Source organism: Triticum urartu, chromosome 3 (genome assembly GCF_003073215.2).
Source record: "Triticum urartu cultivar G1812 chromosome 3, Tu2.1, whole genome shotgun sequence".
In the NCBI taxonomy this organism is placed as follows: Eukaryota; Viridiplantae; Streptophyta; class Magnoliopsida; order Poales; family Poaceae; genus Triticum; species Triticum urartu.
In genome coordinates, this window is record NC_053024.1 from 309,801,468 (window position 1) to 309,826,187 (window position 24,720).

The window sequence follows — 24,720 nt, forward strand, 5'->3', positions numbered from 1 at the left end:
GACCTTGAAGTACTTGATGGTGCAGCTTCGAGTGCGTTGCTCAGCCTCATCCAAAATGCAGATGGGCCTCTCACGGTAAGTCAAATCAGGCTGAAGGTCAATGGCTTGGTGATCGACGTCCTTGTAAAGATTAGGCTTGTCTGGGACTTGGAGACACTTCCGGAGTTGTGACACATGGAATACGTTGTGCACATCGGATAGTTCAGGTGGCAGTTCCAACTGGTAAGCCACTTCTCCTCGTCGGTCAGTGATCTTGAAGGGGCCGATGTATCTTGGGGCGAGCTTTCCTTTGACATGGAAATGTTGGGTTCCCTTGAGAGGTGTGACCCGGAGATAGACATGGTCTCCAACTCGGAAGGTCATGTCTCTCCGACGTGAGTCAACGTAGCTCTTCTGCCTTGACTTGGCAGTTTTCAAACGCTCTCTGACAAGCTGGACTTGGTCTTCTCCTTCACGAAGGATATCGTGCCCAAAGACTAGTCCTTCTCCGGTTTCTGACCAATTGAGGGGTGTGCGGCACTTGTGCCCATACAACACCTCAAATGGTGCCATCTAGAGGCTTGACTGATAACTGTTGTTGTAGGAGAACTCGGCGAAAGGGAGGCAATCTTCCCACCTAGCTCCATATGCTAAGACACAGGCTCGGAGCATGTCTTCGAGTATCTGATTCACTCGTTCTGTCTGACCTCCGGTCTGTGGGTGGAAAGCAGTGCTGAAGGACAACTTGGTCCCCATGGTCTCTTGGAACTTCTTCCAGAACCTTGAGGTAAACTGGGTTCCTCGGTCTGACACAATCTCCTTGGGAACACCATGAAGGCTTACGATTCTGTTGATGTAGAGGCTGGCTCACTGGTTTCCCTTGTAAGTCGTTTTGACAGGAATGAAATGGGCTACTTTGGTCAAATGGTCGACTATGACCCAGATGGAGTCATGTCCCTTATTTGACCTGGGTAATCTAGTGATGAAGTCCATTCCGACTTTATCCCATTTCCATTCAGGCACCTTGAGAGGCTGTAACAATCCAGCGGGTCGCTGATGTTCAGCTTTGACCCTTTGGCATATGTCACACTTAGCGACGAAAGTGGCTAACTCTCTTCATTCCATGCCACCAGAATCTTTCCTTTAGGTCTTGATACATCTTGGTTCCTCCGGGGTGGATGGAATACGGGGTGTCATGAGCTTCTTGCAAGATCAAATTCTTGAGCTCAATCTTGTTGGGTACGCAAATGCGATTCCCAAACCACACAATTCCTCGCTCATCCTCTGAGAATCCTGGGGCCTTGCCTGCCTTGATCTTCCTCTTGATGCCTTCAATACTCTCGTGTCCCTTCTAAGATTCCTTAATATCATCCATCAGGGTAGGCTTGACTTCAAGGTTAGCTAAGAATCCTGGTGCAACCAGTTCCAACCCGAAGCTTTCAAGTTCTACATACAAGGCGGGTAGCCTTTCCTTAAGCATAGCATTCAAGGAACAAACCTTCCTGCTTAATGCATTTGCTACCACTTTAGCCTTCCCAGGGTGGTATTGAACACTGAGGTCATAATCCTTGATCAACTCTAGCCACCTTCTCTGCCTCATGTTCAATTCCTTCTGAGTGAAAATATACTTCAGACTTTTGTGATCCATATATATCTCACACCGCTTCCCTAGGAGGTAATGTCGCCATGTTTTCAGGGCATGAACTACAGCTGCCAACTCGAGGTCATGAGTAGCATAGTTCTCTTCATGAGGCCGTAGTTGCCTTGAAAGGTAAGCTACGACTCTGCCTTCTTGCATCAGAACACCTCCCAGTACGGTTCTCGATGCATCACAATATATCACAAATTCCTTGTGTATATCTGGTGTGGCCAGAACTGGGGCGGTGGTCAATCTCTTCTTCAGCTCCTGGAAGCTTTCTTCACACTTCGGCGTCCATTCAAACTTCTTGTCCTTCTTCAAGAGCTGAGTCATGGGTTGTGCAATGCTTGAGAATCCTTCAACGAACTTGCGGTAATATCCCGCGAGTCCGAGGAAGCTTCTGACTTCCTTCACATTGCTTGGGGATTGCCATTCAGTCACGGCTTCAATCTTAGTGGGATCGACCGACAATCCTTCTTCAGTCAAAACATGACCCAAGAACCCAACTTCGCGCAGCCAAAATTCGCACTTGCTGAACTTGGCATACAGTTGGTGCTCTCGAAGCTTGTCTAGGACCATCCTCAAGTGTTGCTCGTGCTCTTCTTCCGTCTTCGAGAAGACAAGAATGTCATCAATGAAGACAACGACAAACTTGTCCAAATATTCCATGAAGACCTTATTCATGAGATACATGAAGTAAGCTGGGGCATTGGTCAATCCGAAGGACATGACCGTGCACTCATACAGGCCATATCTGGTTACAAATGCCGTCTTCAGAATATCTTGGGTTCTGATTTTCAGCTGGTAGTACCCAGATCTGAGGTCAATCTTGGAGAACACCTTGGCCCCATTGAGTTGATCAAACAGATCTTCAATCTTGGGAAGTGGATACTTGTTCTTGATTGTAACTTCATTGAGGGAGCGGTAGTCAATGCATAAGCAGATGGTACCGTTCTTCTTTGCCATAAACAGAACGGGTGATCCCCAAGGGGAGGCACTAGGGCAGATAAATCTCTTCCTCAACTGCTCTTCCAGTTGCTTCTTCAACTCTGCTAACTCTTTCGATCCCATTCTATAAGGCTTCTTATAGATGGGTCCTGCTCTGGGCATGAGCTCGATGATGAACTCAATGTCTCGGTCAGGAGGCATTCCCGGTAGCTCATTAGGAAAGACATCGGGGTATTTGCATACTACCGGCACTTGCTCCAGTCCAACTTCTGACAGACAGTTGACTTGGGCACCTTGAGCAGAGGAGGGGTTGGGAGCAAACTTAACTTCGACTCCTTGGTCATTGGTCACAGTGACGGTCCGATTGGCACAATCTAACAAGCCTTGGTGCTTGATGAGCCAATCCATTCCTAAGATCACATCCAAGCCTTGCGATCTTAAGATGATAAGGTCTGCTTGGAAGTCTACCCCATTAATGACAATCCCGACTCCTTTACATCCTATCTTGGCTCTCATCTCTGCTCCGGGGGTTTGTACCACCATAGGGTTATTCAGGGGTGTAGGGGTCATGCCACTTTTTAATGCAAACTTTTGGGTGACAAATGAATGCGTGGCTCCAGAATCAAACAAGACAGTTACAGGTGCTGAGTTGACAAGGAACGTACCCAGCACGACGTCCGGGTCTTCCTGGGCTTCTTCTGCAGTGACATGATTCACACGACCCTTGCCGTTGTTGGGCGGGTTGCGGGGAGCTTGGTTCCTTGGTGGCATTCCACGGCCTTGTCCTGGGTTCTGCACATTGGGGCGCGGGGCGTCGGGCTTCTTGTTGGGGCAATTCTTGGAGTAGTGTCCTGGCTGACCACATCCAAAGCAAGTGACTTGGTTGGGGTGGCTGCTCATGCCGGCATTGTTATTGGGGTTGTTGTAAGCTGGCCTGGGGTTGGCATACTGCTGAGGTGGATAGTTGGTGCGGGGTGCAGGAGCTCTTGGCTGCTGATAGGTTGGCTTGACCGGGGCGGGCTGCCACGGGCGAGGCTTCTGGTTGCTGGAGCTACCCTTGCTGATCATGTTGCACTTACGAGTATCATCCAAAGCACGTTGCTTGTCTTCAAGCATGAGTGCCTTGTTCACCAGATCAGGAAAGGTCGGGCAGTCACACACAACAAGCGAGTACTGCAGAGTCTGGTTAAGGCCTTCCATGAAGCGCTCCCTTTTGGCAGCATCAGTGCTGACATCTTCAGGGGCATACCTTGAGAGAACACTGAACTTCTGCATGTACTCCTTGACAGTGCTACTACCTTGCTGCAGGGCTCGGAACTCACGCTTCTTGATGGCCATGATTCCGGAAGGAATGTGGGCCTTGCGGAATTCTGCCTTGAAGTTATTCCAAGTGATGTTTTGCTCAGCATGCATGGCCTTGAATCCATCCCACCAAGCTCTAGTAGTTCCCCCGAGACAGTGAGCAGCATATGCCACCTTCTCACGGTCCTCAGTGCATCCGACTAGTTCCAATAGATCCTCAATGGTGCGGACCCAGTCGTCTGCATCCAGGGGTTCATCAGTCTCGATGAAGGTGGGTGGTGCATGCTTCTTGAACTCCACCAACGTGGAACGTCCATTGCCATTTCCCACCGGCTGGCGATTGACAGCTTGAGAAATCATCTGGAGGGCTGCAGTGTTGGCTTGGCGTTCCTCTCGGAAGGCTTGGAGAAGCTGAGCCATGTCCATGTTTGGAGGTGGTGGCGGTGGTGGAGCTTGTCCTTGGGTTTGGTCCTGACTGGCTCCTTCTCCGGCTTCTTGCTGCTGGGTAGAGGTACTAGTACGAGTTACAACAGGCATCCTGTTGGAGCGGTCAAGGTCTCATGATTGGGAAAGATGGGGAAAGCAATATAGATGGGACGCCTAGTAAGGGGGTTGGTATGACACTAATTTTTTTCATGCAAGGGCCAAAAGGCCAAACACATTCATTAAAATCCAAATGGGTGATGTAGTCGCTTACAAGTTCCCGAAGGAAAGTACGACGTCCATCAAACACATCAAAAGCAAACACAATACTACATGGTTTCATATGAACCATTACAAGGACTCGACTTCGCATAGGGGTACACGACCTATCCTACCGTAAGGGTTACTAACGGGTATATCTGGGTTGCGAATGATGCCTAAGTGGTGGAATGCTCGGTCGCGTAGTCTGGCTCTTCTGGGTCTTCCTCCTCGTCATCGGTGGCCTGACTTTCCTCTTCACTTGAAGGGGTGGGGGAGTGGAGGAGTACAACACGGCGTTGCTTTGCCGGTGGTGCGAAGAGCTTGCGGTATTCCTTTGCGCTCATCCGGTGTTGCTGTGGTGGTTCTCCATCCTTTGGGGGTCTTCCGCCTCTGTATGCGATTGCGGGTTGTCCAGGGGGAGCACCTTCCTTCTTGATCCTATCTGTCTTTCCTTGTGCTTGAAGAAGAAGTGCCTTGGTCTCATGAAGTTCCTTTTGGAGTTCCATTGATTCAGAGGCCAAGTGTTGTGCCAAACTATCGGCACAAAGGCTGAAGTAGGTCTGGAATCAGAGTGGAAGTCCTTCTTCTAATGGTGGAGCTGGTGCACTGCTCTCATCCTCACCTTCCTTCCGATAAGGAAAGAAACGAGTTGCCAACTCGTCTGCCATCTCTGGAAGAAGGTCTCGGAGGCGGGTGAGTGCCTTGAGGGTTGCTGTCTCGACGGCAAGAACCAATGTTGCCATTTGGGGTCCCTCGAAGAACCAGCTTGTTGGAGAGTCATTGGCCTTCAAGATCACTTCCACATGATACTCCATCTCGGTGTCATTGATCCAATGCTCATGGTAGGCGAAAATGGGGGCTCGGTGAAACTGGCACTTCTTGAGGCTATCCTCGAGAAGCACGGGAAATCCTGTGGTCAGGAAGTCTTTAGGTACGGCAGACATCTACAAAGGTTGAATGGGAGAGGTCAATAAGGGAAATATATCTTGGGTTGGGTAAGCTTTAGAAAAGAAGAGAAGTTTAGATGGTCTCAAGCTAACTAACGCCCATGCTAACTAAGGCTTCCTACAGTCAGGATGGCTCTGATACCAGCTCTGTGGGGACCCCGACTCATAAGTCGAGATCACCGAATGCACGTGTACAGTGATCCCAGAGATCAATGCTCACTGAACACACAGAAGCTGAATAACAAGAGTCTTACATCCATACATACCGTCTTACACAAATTATGACCATTATGGTCAAGTCTTACATTGATAAAGCCTTAAGGGCTGAACATGAAATGAAACACAAGCAGCGGAAATCTTCGTCGATAAGTAGAACCCATGCCATCTGCCTTAACCCTACATGCATTCTGACTGGGAAACGTCCTAGTTCGCATGTTTGTCTCCTAAGAACTCTTCTTCGAACTCCTGTTCTTCCATGCCTAGCCAATTAAATAACCAGTGGCAGCCAATGAGTACTTTGAATGTACTCGCAAGCAACCCATGTTTTGGTTCAAGGTACAAAAATGCATGATATACGTAAATTTTTGCGGAAAGCTAGTTTTGAGTGCTATGACATGTTCAACAACTTGTAAGACATGCATCAGGAGAATTCAATTAACCATGAGGATAGGTTACAGATATCAACATAAATAGAGTGGGCATCAACCCAACTCAATCATGTCAAGTCCTTCGACTTGACCCAAGTAGTTCTTCCCACTTATCCAAACACACACACTGGTTTGTAAACATGTGGACGTAGCCCAAGAGCGGTTACCCAACTGTCCTTGACTGTGGACACGGCTATTCGAATAGTTTTACACTCTGCAGAGGTTGCACACTTTACCCACAAGATCTGGGGAACTTCCGTGTCATCCACGACCCGTGGTACCTCAAGTACCCGGGGTAAGCACCTGATCACTATCTTTCCCTAGACGACACTAACATGGAGTCCACTCGTTGTTCCGTATCCTCACGATGTACATCATACGAGACTCACTCGAGATCATAACATCCGAGAGGGGACACAATGGTGTATCCGGTGCCCTGTGAAAACAGTCATGGCCGCCCTACCTGGCACGACCCCGTCCCGAGAGAGAGCACCAACTCTCCCCCGTCACTAGTAATGCGGGCTCCAAGCTAGTATCGGCCTAGGTAATCAATAATGCCCTTTCCCATATAAGGGTAGAGTGGTTGCGCATGTAAGGTTGGAATAACGGTCACAACTTAAACCAATCCGTTTTTGAAAACAACACACACACTTGCCTCGGTACACCACTTCGTCATCAAGTGGCTACCCAACTCATCATCTCCCTCGGGCATAAGTGGCACCCGACGGGGTTTTCGAAAAGTCCTTTGAAAATACTTTGTCTCCATCACTTATGCATATTCCCGTCCCTTTTTGCGTAGCACTACTTTAGCATCCTATCTACTCCCACCGGCATAACCCTCATAGAAAGGTAGGGTCATGCATCATGCAAGTGTCAACGAGAAAAGCAACGGAGGCAAACCACCCCAAGTGGTCACCATTTTATCATGACACGATGCAAGCAATAAAAGTGCCATATGACATGCATAAAAGGAGTTTCTTAGACATGGTCAAAGGGCTGCTTGCCTGGCTCAACAAAGTCTTCTGGGTCTTCAAAGTCTTCTGGTCCAACTCCTTCGTCAGCAACGCAATCTATCGTCGCAAAATAATAACGAGAAAAATAAGGCAATAATAAAACAGAAAAACCAAAGTGCTCAGAAAAATGTCAACTCATTTTTGTTAAATACTAGGGTGAAAACTAAGAAGGGGAAAATTCCTTGTTTTGGATTTGGAGTAGCAGAATAGGAGAAATGGATTTACAAGGGCATATTTAAATGCTTAAAATCACATTTAAATATTTACAGTGAAGAAAAGGTTGTTGGATTTGAATGAAAGTTGCACCATTAAATAGGTTGCAATATTTTAGGAAAAATATGGGAGTTGGAGTTATTGCATTTGGATTATTATTTAATCCTGTGGAATTTTTGCAATTTTCCAAAAAAAGGAAAAAGGGGAAGCAGCACTATGCAACTGGGCCAGAAGGGCCACAGTGCAGCAGGCCCAGAGGGATTCAGCCCACGCGAGGCTGCCACGTCGAAGGCGTAAAGGCAAAATACGCCTTCAGCCGACGCAGCGAACCGGTGCATGCGCGCGTGCATTTTAAACCTGACGGGCGGGGCCCAGGCGTCAGGGCGTGAGGCTGACGGACGGGCCCCACGGCCGTCGTCGTCAACCCTAGGTCAGAGGGGTGGCGAGCTCACCGGCATCGCTGTGGTCAACGGCGAGGCAATCCGAGCGCACCAGCTTGCTCAGGGCGGAGTCGCCATTCGGGTGGAGGTGGAGGCGGTTGCCGGAGTGTAGGGGTTCAGGCGACGAGGTTCACGGCGGAGGAGCGTCGGGCGTTGATGGCTCCGGCCGTTTCCGACTGCAAGAGAGAGGGGAAACAAAGGGGAAATGATCAGGGAGGTGCGGAGGGTCCAGATCGAGAGAGAGGAGGGGCGGAGGGAGCCCGTACCCCGGATCGACGTCGACCCGAGGCGGCGGAGCTCGAGCTCATCTCGAGCTCGGGTGCTCCTGGAGGAGAGTGGAGGGCACAGGGGGCCTTTTTGGAGTAGGTGGGGGCGAGTGGTGGTGATTGGGAGGCTCGGGGAGGCCTTTAAGTAGGCGAGCCACGGCTCACCGTAGACCCGTGGGCCGGCGAGGCTGTTGCCGTCGCTGCAAGCCACGGGGGCTCACGTGGGCGTGTCCGGGGTGTTTGTAGGGGTGGTCTACGCCCAGAGAGAGGGAGAGGAGGAGCTGGGAAGCGTCAGGGCAGCGCGCGTGTGAGCGTGATCATTGGAGCTCTCAGGCGGCCATGGTGCGTGTGCGAGCAGGGGCAGGAGAGAGGGAAGGAGGAGGGGGCCGACCAGCTGTCGTGTCCTGGACGCCGAGGCGTCTCGTCGGGCGTGCTAGGGAGGCCCGAGGTGGCCGGAGGCGGTTGGAAGGGGGCGGCTACAGTGTGGGAGCGCACTGTAGCGCGCTCCAGAGAGCCCAAATGGCATGCCAAGGCATATTTATGCCTTGTGGGTGCGCGCCCTGGCATGTCTGGTAGCTCTAGGGAGGAGTAAAGAAAGGGGGAAGAGCATAGGATGCCATGGATGGCCACTGGAGTGAGGAGAGAAGAGGAAGAAGAGTGAAAATGGGCTGTCCAGAGAGAGAAAGTGAGGGTTTCACCCCCAAATAATTGATCTGAGGTCTTGCCATTGCTAATGGAGGTATAAGGTGACTAGATTAAGCTCTGGTAAAAAGTTGAGCTTACCAAGAATAGTGGAAGGGGTCAAAACAGTGGCTTTTGTAAAATGGCAGAAGGTGTTTGATAAGGGTTTGGGCAAGAAAATGAACTCCAATTGCCATGATACTTAACAGGATGGAATGACACTTAGAAATAGGGTGTGCCACCAAATTTGAGCTCATTTGGGCAAAGTAGCCAATGCAACTTTTGTAAACCCTAGAAATCAACAGAAAGGGGTTTGTGTAGATCTAGTCATGCAAAACCATTCTCCTTGATGCACCACTTGGTGTAGTGTCATCATTTGGTCATATGAACATGCTCACAAAATTGGGGTCAAGGGAGAAAGTTGGTAGTACAAACTTGCTCAAATTTGGTTCTGAACAGAAAGGGTTATGGGGCATTTTGGTGGACCAAAATGACCTTGATTGAAGTGAGACTTTGCAAGATCATCACAATATGCATTTGTGACTTGCTGGATTTTTCTTGGATTTTTATGAAAATATTTCCTGTAGAAATATTTCAAATCCTTGAAATGAGCAGAAATGGTTTTGGGAGGTTTTGTCCAATATTTTGAACATGACCATGTGTTGAAACTCTTATATATGGGAAATATATGTGCACTGAGTTTCCCTAAATTTTATCAAATATTTTTAAAACATTAAAATAACTTTCCCTATTAAAGACCATTTCTGGCCTTAAGAAAAAGCCTTTAAATAAAATAGGAAAACAACTTTTAAAATTATATTTTTAGGGTTTATGGGAATCCTATATCTAATAGGTTTCAAATATACCTTTTGAAATATTTTTCATACCCCAAATCAGGTACTTGCAGTGCAAACCTCAATCCAGGGGTTTTTGGAAAACTAATTTTTGAAAAAAACATTTGGCCAAATTATTTTTGTAAGAAAATACTATATTATATTATACACATGGCATGGTCATTGGGCAGAAGTTTGGGGCAAGGAGATTAAGTATAGAAGGTGGAGTTGTGTTGACTTTAAAGAGCACTTGAAAAGCACAGAGAGAAAACCAACTCCAAATAAAAGCCAAATAATGCAAAAGTTTTTGTTGGTCCAAATTTTCATGCTTTATTAATGCAAATGAAGAGTTACAAAATGCAGGGTGTGACACTCCTAAGGAAACAATCCTAATACGATAAGATAATTGGGCTAAGCCCCTGATGATTAAGATATTTAGGCCATAACCCACTGGGCTAAGCCCCTAATATGCTGGTCATAACACATTGTGGTGGCATCAACCAACCTGCTGATTGGCCGATTCGGATCGGTCACCTGGTAATATATGCAGCTCTTGTTGTGTTGAGTATAATGTTGTTGGGTGAACGTAGTAATTTCAAAAATTTCCTACGCACATGCAAGATCATGGTGATGCATAGCAACGAGAGGGGAGAGTGTTGTCCACGTACCCTCGTAGACCGAAAGCGGAAGCGTTAGCACAACGCGGTTGATGTAGTCGTACGTCTTCACGATTCAACCGATCAAGTACCGAACGCACAGCACCTCCGAGTTCTGCACACGTTCAACTTGATGACGTCCCTCGAACTCCGGTCCAGCCGAGTGTTGAGGGAGAGTTTCGTCAGCATGACGGCGTGATGACGATGATGATGTTCTACCGACGCAGGGCTTCGCCTAAGCACCGCTACGATATGATCGAGGTGGATTATGGTGGAGGGGGGCACCGCACACGACTAAGAGATTAATAGATCAATTGTTGTGTCTTTGGGGTGCCCCCTGCCCCCGTATATAAAGGAGTGGAGGAGGGGGAGGGCCGACCCTCTCTATGGCGCGCCCTAGGGGAGTCCTAGTCCCACCGGGAGTAGGATTCCCCCTTTCCTAGTAGAACTAGGAGCCCTTCCAAGTAGTAGGAGTAGGAGGGAAGGAAAGGGAAGGGAAAAGGAGAAGGAAGGAAGGGGGAGCCCCCCTCCCTAGTCCAATTCGGACCAGCCCATGGGGAGGGGTGCGGCCACCCTTTGAGGCCTTTCTTTCCTTTCCCGTATGGCCCATTAAGGCCCAATACGAGTTCCCGTAACTCCCCGGTACTCCCGAAAATACCCGAATCACTCGGAACCTTTCCGATGTCCGAATATAGTCGTCCAATATATCGATCTTTACGTCTCGACCATTTCGAGACTCCTCGTCATGTCCCCGATCTCATCCGGGACTCCAAACTCCTTCGGTACATCAAAACATATAAACTCATAATATAACCGTCATCGAACTTTAAGCGTGCGGACCCTACGTGTTTGAGAACTATGTAGACATGAACAAGACACATCTCCTGTCAATAACCAATAGCGGAACCTGGATGCTCATATTGGCTCCTACATATTCTATGAAGATCTTTATCGGTCAAACCGCATAACAACATACGTTGTTCCCTTTGTCATCGGTATGTTACTTGCCCGAGATTCGATCGTCGGTATATCAATACCTAGTTCAATCTCATTACCGGCAAGTCTCTTTAATCGTTCCGTAATACATCATCCCGCAACTAACTCATTAGTTGCAATGCTTGCAAGGCTTATAGTGATGTGCATTACCGAGTGGGCCCAGAGATACCTCTCCGACAATCGGAGTGACAAATCCTAATCTCAAAATATGCCAACTCAACAAGTACCTTCGGAGACATCTGTAGTGCACCTTTATAATCACCTAGTTACGTTGTGACGTTTGGTAGCACACAAAGTGTTCCTCCGATAAACGGGAGTTGCATAATCTCATAGTCATAGGAACATGTATAAGTCATGAAGAAAGCAATAGCAACAAACTAAACGATCAAGTGCTATGCTAACGGAATGGGTCAAGTCAATCACATCATTCTGTAATGATGTGACCCCGTTAATTAAATGACAACTCATGTCTATGGCTAGGAAACTTAACCATCTTTGATTCAACGATCTAGTCAAGTAGAGGCATACTAGTGACATACTGTTTGTCTATATATTCACACATGTATTATGTTTCCTGTTAATACAATTCTAGCATGAATAATAAACATTTATCATGATATAAGGAAATAAATAATAACTTTATTATTGCCTCTAGGGCATATTTCCTTCAGTCTCCCACTTGCACTAGAGTCAATAATCTAGTTCACATCGCCATGTGATTTAACATCAATAGTTCACATTACCATGTGATTAACACCCATAGTTCACATCGTCATGTGACCAACACCCAAAGGGTTTAATAGAGTCAATAATCTAGTTCACATCGCTATGTAATTAATACCCAAAGAGTACTAAGGTGTGATCATGTTTTGCTTGTGAGGGAAGTTTAGTCAATGGGTCCGCCACATTCAGATCCGTATGTATTTTTGCAAATTTCTATGTCAACAATGCTCTGCACGGAGCTACTCTAGCTAATTGCGCCCACTTTCAATATGTATCCAGATTGAGACTTTGAGTCATCTGGATCAGTGTCAAAACTTGCACCGATGTAACCCTTTACGAAGAACCTTTTGTCACCTCCATAATCGAGAAACATATCCTTATTCCACTAAGGATAATTTTGACCAATGTCCAGTGATCTACTCCTAGATCACTATTGTACTCCCTTGCCAAACTCAGGGCAGGGTATACAATAGGTCTGGTACACAGCATGGCATACTTTATAGAACCTATGGCCGAGGCATAGGGAATGACTTTCATTCTCTCTCTATCGTCTGCCGTGGTCGGGTTTTGAGTCTTACTCAACTTCACACCTTGTAACACAGGCAAGAACTCCTTCTTTGACTGTTCCATTTTGAACTACTTCAAAATCTTGTCAAGGTATGTACTCATTGAAAAACTTATCAAGCATCTTGATCTATCTCTATAGATCTTGATGCTCAATATGTAAGCAGCTTCACCGAGGTCTTTCTTTGAAAAACTCCTTTCAAACATTCCTTTATGCTTTGCAGAATAATTCTACATTATCTCCAATCAACAATATGTCATTCACATATACTTATCAGAAATGTTGTAGTGCTCCCACTCACTTTCTTGAAAATACAGGCTTCACCGCAAGTCTGTATAAAACTATATGCTTTGATCAACTTATCAAAGCGCACATTCCAACTCCGAGATGCTTGCACCAGTCCATAGATGGATCGCTGGAGCTTGCATATTTTGTTAGCACCTTTAGGATTGACAAAACTTTCTTGTTGCATCATATACAACTCTTCTTTAATAAATCCATTAAGGAATGTAGTTTTGTTTATCCATTTGCCAGATTTCATAAAATGTGGCAATTGCTAACATGATTCGGACAGACTTAAGCATAGATACGAGTGAGAAACTCTCATCGTAGTCAACACCTTGAACTTGTCGAAAACCTTTTTGCGGCAGTTCTAGCTTTGTAGATAGTAACACTACTATCAGCGTCCGTCTTCCTCTTGAAGATCCATTTATTTTCCATGGCTTGCCGATCAACGGGAAAGTCAACCAAAGTCCACACTTTGTTCTCATACATGGATCCCATCTCAGATTTCATGGCCTCAAGCCATTTTGCGGAATCTGGGCTCATCATCGCTTCCTCATAGTTCGTAGGCTCGTCATGGTCAAGTAACATGACCTCCGGAACAGGATTACCATACCACTCTGGTTTACCTATGAGGTTCGGTAGTAACTTGATCTGAAGTTACATGATCATCATCATTAGCTTCCTCACTAATTGGTGTAGTAGTCACAGGAACATATTTCTGTGATGAACTACTTTCCAATAAGGGAGCAGGTACAATTACCTCATCAAATTATACTTTCCTTCCACTCACTTCTTTCGAGAGAAACTCCTTCTCTAGAAAGGATCCATTCTCAGAAATGAATATCTTGCCTTCGGATCTGTGATAGAAGGTGTACCCAGCAGTTACTTTTGGGTATCCTATGAAGATGCACTTCTCCGACTTGGGTTTGAGCTTATCAAGATGAAACTTTTTCACATAAGCATTGCAACCCCAAACTTTAAGAAACGACAGCTTAGGTTTCCTGCTAAACCATAGTTCATACGGTGTCGTCTCAATGGATTTAGATGGTGCCCTTTTTAATGTGAATGCAGTTGTCTCTAATGCATAACCCCAAAACGATAGTGGTAAATCAGTAAGAGACATCATAGATCGCACCATATCTAGTAAAGTACGATTACGACGTTCGGACACACCATTACGTTGTGGTATTTCGGGTGGCGTGAGTTGCGAAACTATTCCGCATTGTTTTAAATGTAGACCAAACTCGTAACTCAAATATTCTCCTCCACGATCAGATCGTAGAAACTTTATTTTCTTGTTACGATGATTTTCAACTTCACTCTGAAATTCTTTGAACTTTTCAAATGTTTCAGACTAATGTTTCATCAAGTAGATATACTCATATCTGCTCAAATCATCTGTGAAGATCAGAAAATAATGATACTTGCCGCGAGCCTCAATATTCATCAGACCACATACATTAGTATGTATGATTTCCAACAAATCTCTTGCTTGCTCCATTGTTCTGGAGAACGGAGTCTTAGTCATCTTGCCCATGAGGCATGGTTCGCAAGCATCAACTGATTCATAATCAAGTGATTCCAAAAGCCCATCAGCATGGATTTTCTTCATGCGCTTTACACCAATATGACCTAACCGACAGTGCCATAAATAAGCTGCACTATCATTATTAACTTTGCATCTTTTGGCTTCAATACTATAAAAATGTGTATCACCACGATCGAGATCCAACAAACTATTTTCATTGGGTATAGGACCATAGAAGGTTTTATTCATGTAAACAGAACAACAATTACTCTCTAACTTACATGAATAACCGTATTGCAATAAACATGATCCAATCATATTCATGCTCAACGCAAACACTAAATAACATTTATTTTAGGTTTACCACTAATCCCGAAAGTATAGGGAGTGTGCGATGATGTAGCGACCAGACCTCAAACGGTCCAATCTTTGTGCTTCGGTGTCATCCCTGGATCAGTAATGCTGACACCACACAGTACTTGAAGGACTTATAACAGAGTAGCAATCACACACTTATTACATTGAGTGTCTCAAAAGAGAACTTATTACAATAAATATGGCTTAAGGCCGTCTAATAACGATAACAACGAAAGGCTTGGAAGATAAGTGAGTCCATCAACTCGAACGGCATCACTGAGTATAGAACCACGACCTAAAAACACCTTACTCGTCGTCTGAAAAGTCTGCAACATGAACGTTGCAGCCCGAAACGGGTCAGCACATGGAATATGCTGGCAATGTAACACATAGAGAACAATGAAAGAATAAGGCTATTCTATATGCATATTTGGCTGGTGGAAAGCTCTATGGTTATAATTTTACATAAAGCCAATTTTTCCCTACTGCAAAGGAATAAATTTTATTTAACTATCATGGTGGTTGTTAAACATTGAGAGTGTAGACACGCTCTCAATCCCAATTAAACATCAACATTAAAACCTCAACAAAATTAATTAGAGTAACATGATGAGATTCACATGATAATCCAAGTACTAGTTACTCAAGATGTCCATAACCGGGGACACGGCTAACCATGATTAGTTTATACACTTTGTAGAGGTTTGCGCACTTTTCCCCACAAGACTCGATCTCCTCCGTTGGGATTCTCGCACTACATGGTGTTTGAGAAACGGATGACCGAGACATAGTCTTTCAGAAGCGCTAGCACCTTACGATCGGGTAGACCGTTACACCTACTTTCCCCTACATCTGCTAGTCTACCACTGTAAGAGTTCGCACAACTTAGTCAACTATGCTAGAGCCCATAGTAGCTTGTGGCTGCACACGGAAGTTTCTAGCATGAATAATCTCATGATCCCTTTGAGCCTGGGTGGCGGTCCAAAAGAAAAACAGGCAATCGCTGGAATACCCAGGTGCCTCAATCCACCCATATGTGTATTTAAGTTGCCACCTTAGATAAACCATTAATTTAACAAACTCACATCTATCATGGATTTCACTCACCCAATCCACGTCTACTAGCATAGCATGGCATAATAAGCAAACGTAGAAGTAACTCCCAAAGGTTTGATAATAAACAGGTAATAGGTACTACCTCAACTACTTCCCAAACCCACAATTTAATTAGATCCTAATCATGCAATGTGTGAGGGTTGATCTAATGCAATAAAAACTGGGTAGTAGGAGGTATGATCAAAGTGTTACTTGCCTTGCTGATGATCCGCAAAACAAAGTGATTTGAAGTAGCAAGCGGCGCACTCCAGTACTCTATCGCAAACAAACAAGCATACAATAAGTACTCAACTAATGCACAAGTAAAACTCAAATAAGAGATCTAACCAGAAAGTTCAACTTAAGAACTCCGGTTGGCAAAAAGAATCAAATCGAACGAAGCAATGAAAGACCAACGATAAAAGAAACAGGCTTCATTTACTATTATGGATCTAGGTCAAATTTTACATGGGCAAACACTTGTTTGAGTTGGTTAAACGGAAAGAGGGTTTCGAGACGAAACTCTAGGTGCTTGAATCGCCTGATTCCGATAAACGAGCAAAAAGTTATACTGGAATGAAAATCGGATCAGAAATCGCGATCAGAAAAATCGCGGATTTAATCTGAGAAAAAGAAAAACGAAGAACAGATTAACGAATGAACGTTCATTATCTGGATCTAAACAATGAACGCGTTCGTTAAAACGAACGAACGAGCGAACGCTCGCTAATTAACTAAACCGAAAAAACCGATCTATCGAAAAAAACGGATCCAAAAAAACCAAAAAAAACCGACGAAAAAACCGAACGGTTTTTCTAAAAAAACGGCGGCGACGGCGAGCAGCGGCGGTGGCGGCGCTCAGGGTTTGGGGCGGCTCGGCGCGGCTCTTGGCTGCCTCGGCCCGGGGTCGTGGTATATAAAGCCCCCGCCCCTGGAGGAGTCCGGGCCGGATACGGCCCTTAGGTTAGTTCGGGCGTTTTTTTAAATAATTACGCTCAGAAAAAAAACAAAAGGAATATTAAACGGACTCCAAAAATCCCGAAATAAATTTTTCCTGGCTTCTAAAATCAAGCCGCACAGGATGAACATTTATTTGGGGCCTAAATGCAATTTTTAAAAACGCGCATTTTTCCTAAATTCAAATAAAATAACAAATAAAACCGAAATAAAATATTATTTGATTTTATTATTAAATCCTCAATATTTCTTTGTTTTGGGGAAGTCATTTTATTCCCTCTCATATTTGGATGATAGAAATAATTGAAGATAAAATAAATAAAATCAAATGATCCTATTTTCAAAATTTGAGAAAACTCAAATATGAAAATAACGAAATCCCCAACTCTCTCCGAGGGTCCTTGAGTTGCGTAGAATTTCTAGAATCAACCAAAATGCAAATAAAATATGATATGCAATGATGATCTATTGTATAACATTCCAAATTAAAAATTTGGGATGTTACAAACCTACCCTCCTTAAAATGAATCTCGCCCTCGAGATTCGGGTTGGCTAGAAAATAGGTGAGGGTGGTCCTTCAACAGATCTTCCTCTCGTTCCTAGGTGGCTTCACCCTTCGTGTGGTGGCTCCATTGAACTTTGCAAAACTTGATAACCTTGCTGCGGGTAACTCGGCTGGCATACTCAAGAATCTTGACTGGTTTCTCCTCATAGGTCAAACCATTGTCCAACTGAATCGCTTCCAGCGGTACCGTGTCTCTCAGCGGTATATCAGCCATCTCCGCGTGGCACTTCTTCAAGTGGGAAACGTGGAACACGTCGTGAACTCCTGACAATCCTTCGGGCAATTCCAACTTGTAGGCTACTTCTCCCATACGCTCCAAAACTTTGTATGGTCCTACAAAACGTGGTGCTAACTTTGCCTTAACTCCAAAATGCTTAACTCCTCGAAGTGGAGATACTCGAAGATAAACTCGGTCTTCGACTTCGTAAACTGTCTCCTTGCGTTTCGAATCCGCGTAGCTCTTCTGCCTGGACTGGGCTACCTTGAGCCTATCGCGAATCAATTTCACCTTCTGTTCAGACTCCTTAATCAGATCCGGTCCAAACAACTGGCGGTCTCCAACTTCATCCCACGACAATGGGGTCCTGCACCTCCTTCCGTACAAGGCTTCGAAAGGGGCCATCTTCAAACTGGATTGATAACTGTTGTTATGAGAGAACTATGCGTATGGCAAATTCTCGTCCCAACTAGATCCGTAATCTAGCGCACAAGCTCTCAGCATATCCTCTAAAATCCGATTGACTCTCTTGGTCTGTCCATCTGTCTGCGGATGGAAAGCCATACTAAACTCTAGCCTGGTACCAAAAGTTTCATGCACCTGATTCCAAAACTTTGAGGTAAATTGGGTTCCTCTATCTGATACAATGCTCCTTGGAACTCCATGCAGACATACGATCCTGGTCATGTATATCTTTGCCAACTTGGCACTAGTATAGGTGGTCTTCACTGGAATGAAATGAGCTACCTTTGTCAAACGATCGACTACAACCCAAATTGAGTCATAGCCTGAACGAGTTTTGGGAAATCCTGTAATAAAATCCATGCCTAACTTATCCCACTTCCATTCGGGTATTGGCAATGGCTGTAGCAATCCTGCTGGCTTCTGATGCCCTGCCTTTACTCTTTGACATACATCACAAACTGCCACATACTCCGCAATATCCTTCTTCATTCCGGTCCACCAGAAAGTATCCTTCAAATCCAAATACATCTTGGTATTTCCTGGGTGAATCGAATATGGTGAATCATGGGCCTCTTGCAGAATCAACTTCCTGATCTCTGAATCATTAGGAACATAAACACGGCCTTCAAACCATAAGGTATGATGCTCATCCTCACGAAATCCTTTAGCTTTTCCCTTGCTCATTTTCTCCTTAATAGAAGCGATCTCCTTGTCAGTCTTTTGAGCTTCTCTGATCTTACCCATCAAAGTAGACTGAATCTCCAATGCTGCTACATAGCCTCTCAGGACTATCTCCAAACATAGCTCACGAAGATTCTCGGCTAACTCCCTTGGTAAATCTCCCGTCATTAAGGTGTTGACATGGCTTTTACGGCTCAACGCGTCAGCTACTACGTTAGCCTTTCCGGGATGGTAATGCAATCTCATATCATAATCCTTGATGAGCTCCAACCATCTCCTTTACCTAAGATTCAACTCCTTCTACGTGAAAATATACTTCAAACTCTTGTGATCCGTGTACACCTCACAATGGTTTCCAATGAGAAAGTGTCTCCAAGTCTTCAATGCATGCACTACGGCTGCTAACTCCAAATCATGCGTGGCATAATTTAACTCATGAGGCTTAAGCTGTCGTGAGGCATAGGAAACAACTCTTCCTTCCTGCATAAGCACTGCTCCAATTCCTCGACATGAAGCGTCACAATACACCTCATAATTCTTGGTCTGATCTGGAAAAATCAACACTGGTGATGTAACCAAATGTTTCTTCAACTCTTGGAAACTAGCCTCACACTCTTCAGTCCATTTGAACTTGGTATCCTTCTTCAACAACTCCGTCATAGGCTTTGCAATCTTCGAGAAATTTTCAATGAATCTCCGGTAGTATCCTGCAAGTCCAAGAAAACTCCGGATCTCTCCAACTGTGGTTGGCGCTTCCCAACTTGTCACCGTGTCAACCTTGGTGGGGTCCACTGCTATACCTTCCCCGGATATAACGTGTCCGAGAAATCCAACTTCCTTCAACCAAAACTCACATTTGCTAAACTTGGCGTATAACTGATGTTCTCTGAGCTTACCAAGTACCAAATGCAAATGCTCCTTATGCTCCTCTTCATTCTTCAAGTAAACCAGAATATCATCAATGAACACTACGACGAACTTATCCAAAAACTCCATAAATACTTTGTTCATCATGTTCATAAAATATGCGGGTGCGTTAGTCAGACCAAATGACATAACAATATACTCGTACAGCCCATACCTAGTGGTAAAAGTTGTCTTTGGTATATCCTGTTCTCGAATCTTCAACTGATGGTATCCTGATCGCAGATCGATCTTGGAAAATACCTTAGCTCCTTGCAATCAATCAAACAGATCATTGATCATCGGTAGTGGGTACTTATTCTTGATGGTTACTTCATTCAATCCTCGATAATCAACAACCATCCTTAACGATCCATCCTTCTTCTCCACTAGAAGTACTGGCGATCCCCAAGGCGAAGAACTTGGGCGAATATAACTTTTATCCAGTAACTCCTTAATCTGCTTCTTAATCTCTTCCAAATCCTTTGCGGGCATCCCATATGGTCTCTTAGATATTGGCCCTGTGCCTGGCAAAAGTTCAATCAAAAACTCAATATCTCTATCCGGTGGCATGCCTGGCAACTCTTCTGGAAATACATTAGGGAAATCCTTCACTACTGGTACTTCCTCCTGCACAACTCCAGTTAACGAATTTACTTGAGTCCTCTTCGGCACATGCCGGGATACATACTTGATCCTTCTTCCTTCTGGGGTGGTAAGCAAAATTGACCTACTGGCGCAATCGATGTTTCCCCCATACATCGACAGCCAATCCATACCCAGAATTACATCCAAACCTTGTGATTCCAAAATGATTAAATCCATGGGAAACACATGCCTACCTGTACTCAATGGCACTTGAAAACATCCCTTACTAGCCATATACTCCGCTCCTGGTGAGCTTACTAGCATAGGTGTTCTAAGAACTTTGGTGGGCAGGTTATACTTATCCATAAATCCCCTTGATATGTATGAATGTGATGCACCAGTATCGAAAAGAACGAGTGCAGTAAATGACTTAACCAAAAACTTACCGATTACTACATCCGGCTGCTCTTCAACCTCCTCCACGTTAACGTGGTTCACCTGTCCCCTGTTGAAAGGGTTCGGCTTCTTCCCAGAGCTTCCATTGCCATTTCCATTCTGAGATTCAGGACATTCATTGGCATAATGTCCGGTTTTCTGGCACTTGAAGCAAGTGACTTGGCTCAGGTCTCTCTTGGCTGGGGTCGATGGGTTGGTGCGGTTCTGGCCGTTGCTTCCTCCATTCCCATTACCATTCTTGGGGCCATTATGATTGTGCGAGCTACCTCCTCCATGGGTATGCTGAAAATGTCCTCCCGGTCTAGGGGTAAAACATGGCTTCTGCTGAGCTCCAGAATTGTACTTCCCTTGTCCATACTTCCTCTTGCGATTCTCAATCTGCTGTTGCTTCCCTTCAATCATAAGAGCTTGATCTACCAACTCCTGGTAGTTGTTGAAGGTTGCTACCATCAACTGCATGCTCAACTCATCATTCAGTCCTTCCAAAAACTTCTCCTGCTTAGCTGCATCCGTAGCAACGTCATCTGGGGCATAATGTGCTAGCTTACTAAAGTCCTCCACATACTGGCCAACTGTCCGTCCTCCTTGGCGCAAGTTGCGAAACTCTCGCTTCTTCATGGCCATAGCAACATGGCCAGTACGGAAAGCCTGCTGGAACTGGTCCCATGTGACAGTGTCGATAGGGAAAGTGGCTGTGAAATTCTCCCACCATGATGCCGCGGGTCCTTCAAGCTAATGTGCGGTAAACTTCACCTTTTCCACATCTGTGCATCCTACTGTGGTCAACTCCCTTGCTGTCTTGCGGAGCCAATCATCTGCTACTATCGGCTCGGTGCTACTGGAAAACACCGGCTGATTCAGCCTAAGAAAACGGGCTAAGTGATCAACAGGTGGTGGTGGTGGTGGTGGGTTGTTGTTGTTGTTGTTCCCCTGATTCTGATTCTGGACTAGCAACTGCATCAATGTGTTCTGCTGCTGGATCAACTGGGTGAGCTCCGGCGGGAAGGTAAATCCGGGGTCACGTCTCGGAGGCATTTGAGGGTTTAGAAAAGATGAGATTTAAGAATAGAGAGGGGTCTAGAGAGAAAACACTACCCATATGCACATGAGGCAAAAACAAACAATTCACTTCATTCAATCAAACAAGGGCATACAATCGGTCTAACTATCGCAAAAGTGCTCGGACTACTATATTTACATGGTGGAATACTACTACTGTTGGGGTGGTCTACTAGAAATATTCTTCGGTTGCAGACTCCATGATATCTGCTCCAGTTTCATCAACATAGTCATCATCGCTATCATCTGGATCCGAGTCGGTGTCAACGATGATGATGTAGTCTTCCGGGCGAATCTCCTTGGGTTCTTCGTCTTCTTCTACTGGTGTAGGGCCTCCCATGAATATTGCTAGCTTCATTGTTAGGTCGGCATTCTTATCCACTAGTACTTCGATTTCCTCTTCATAATCTTCACGTGTAGCCTTGAGTTCTTCCTCCAGTTCCTTGATTATTGTCCTTGCCTTCTTCAGATCTATCATGTCGGCACACATCTGGTTCTCCTGACGTCGAATATGTTGGTTTAACTCCTGGATAAAAGCTACAATTGATCTATCCTTCCTGGTGCTGATCATCTCCCAGTGCTCATCTCGGCGCCCACAAATCTGGTAGATAGTATCCTTGAGATCATTACGGTAAACTTCTCCAATGTGTCCCATGGCGATGTGAGCTGCCATGCTCTTTCCTAGACTCCAAGTTGGTGCATCAAAAGAAAACTCTATGGGCTCAGTGACTAGCATGAATGTCCTTCCTGAAACTTGAACTTGAATCATCCAGCGCTCTTCTTCAGGTAAAGTGGTGTTGTAAGTCCCGATGAAGCTTGGTACTCCTATATTCAGATATCTAGTGACTTCCTTCAACTGACGTCCAAAGGGTGTATCTTCATCCGGTTGCGTGAACTTATTCCTTGCATCCGCCATCCTAAAGAGTAGAAAAGATGACGAGTCAGAATGAGAAGAGTGAGTAGTGATCTAGGGCTTTAGCTTAGTGGTCGTGTCCTACAGTCAGCGTGTGCTCTGATACCATCTTGTAGCGACCAGACCTCAAATGGTCCAATCTCTGTGCTCCGGTGTCATCCCTGGATCAGTAATGCTGACACCACACAGTACTTGAAGGATTTATAACAGAGTAGCAATCACACACTTATTACATCGAATGTCTCAAAAGAGAACTTATTACAATAAATATGGCTTAAGGCCATCTAATAACGATAACAGCGGAGCTTGGAAGATAAGTGAGTCCATCAACTCCAACGGCATCACTGAGTATAGAACCACGACCTAAAAACACCTCACTTGTCGTCTGAAAAGTCTGCAACATGAACGTTGCAGCCCGAAACGGGTCAGCACATGGAATATGCTGGCAATGTAACACATAGAGAACAATGAAAGAATAAGGCTATTCTATATGCATATTTGGCTGGTGGAAAGCTCTATGGTTACAGTTTTGCGTAAAGCCAATTTTTCCCTACTGCAAAGGAATAAATTTTATTTAATTATCATGGTGGTTGCTAAACATTGAGAGTGTAGACACGCTCTCAATCCCAATTAAACATCAACATTAAAACCTCAACAGAATTAATTAGAGTAACATGATGAGATTCACATGATAATCCAAGTACCAGATACTCAAGATGTCCATAACCGGGGACACGGCTAACCACGATTAGTTTATACACTCTGCAGAGGTTTGCGCACTTTTCCCCACAAGACTCGATCTCCTCCGTTGGGATTCTCGCACTACATGGTGTTTGGGAAACGGATGACCGAGACATAGTCTTTCAGAAGCGCTAGCACCTTACGATCGGGTAGACCGTTACACCTACTTTCCCCTACATCTGCTAGTCTACCACTGTAAGAGTTCGCACAACTTAGTCAACTATGCTAGAGCCCATAGTAGCTTGTGGCTGCACACGGAAGTTTCTAGCATGAATAATCTCATGATCCCTTTGAGTCTGGGTGGCGGTCCAAAAGAAAAACAGGCAATCGCTGGAATACCCAGGTGCCTCAATCCACCCATATGTGTATTTAAGCTGCCACCTTACATAAACCATTAATTTAACAAACTCACATATATCATGGATTTCACTCACCCAATCCACGTCTAGTAGCATAACATGGCATAATAAGCAAACGTAGAAGTAACTCCCAAAGGTTTGATAATAAACAGGTAATAGGTACTACCTCAACTACTTCCCAAACCCACAATTTAATTAGATCCTAATCATGCAATGTGTGAGGGTTGATCTAATGCAATAAAAACCGAGTAGTAGGAGGTATGATCAAAGTGTTACTTGCCTTGCTGATGATCCGCAAAACCTAGCGATTCGAAGTAGCAAGCAGCGCACTTCGGGTACTCTATCGCAAACAAACAAGCATACAATAAGTACTCAACTAATGCACAAGTAAAACTCAAATAAGAGATCTAACCAGAAAGTTCAACTTAAGAACTCAGGTTGGCAAAAAGAATCAAATCGAACGAAGCAACGAAAGACAAACGACAAAAGAAACATGCTTCGTTTACTATTCTGGATCTAGGTCAAATTTTACATGGGCAAAAACTTGTTTGTGTTGGTTAAAGAGGGTTTCGATACGAAACTCCAGGCGCTTGAATCGCCTGATTCCGATAAACGAGCGAAAAGTTATACTAGAATGAAAATTGGATCAGAAATCGAGATCAGAAAAATCACGGATTTAATCCGAGAAAAAGAAAAACGACGACCAGATTAACGAACGAACGCTCGTTACCTGGATCTAAACGATGAACGCGTTCGTTAAAATGAACGAACGAGCGAACGCTCGCTAATTAACTAAACCAAAAAAACTGATCTATAAAAAAAGGATCTAAAAAATTCGAAAAAAACCGACCGAAAAACCGAACGGTTTTTCTAAAAAATGGCGGCAGCGGCCAACCTCGTCGGCGGCGGGCAGCGACGGTGGCGGCGGTGCTTAGGGTTTGGGGCGGCTCGGCGCGGCTCTGGGCTGCCTCGGCCCGGGGTCGCGGTATATAAAGCCCCCCCCCCCCCCCCCCCGGGCC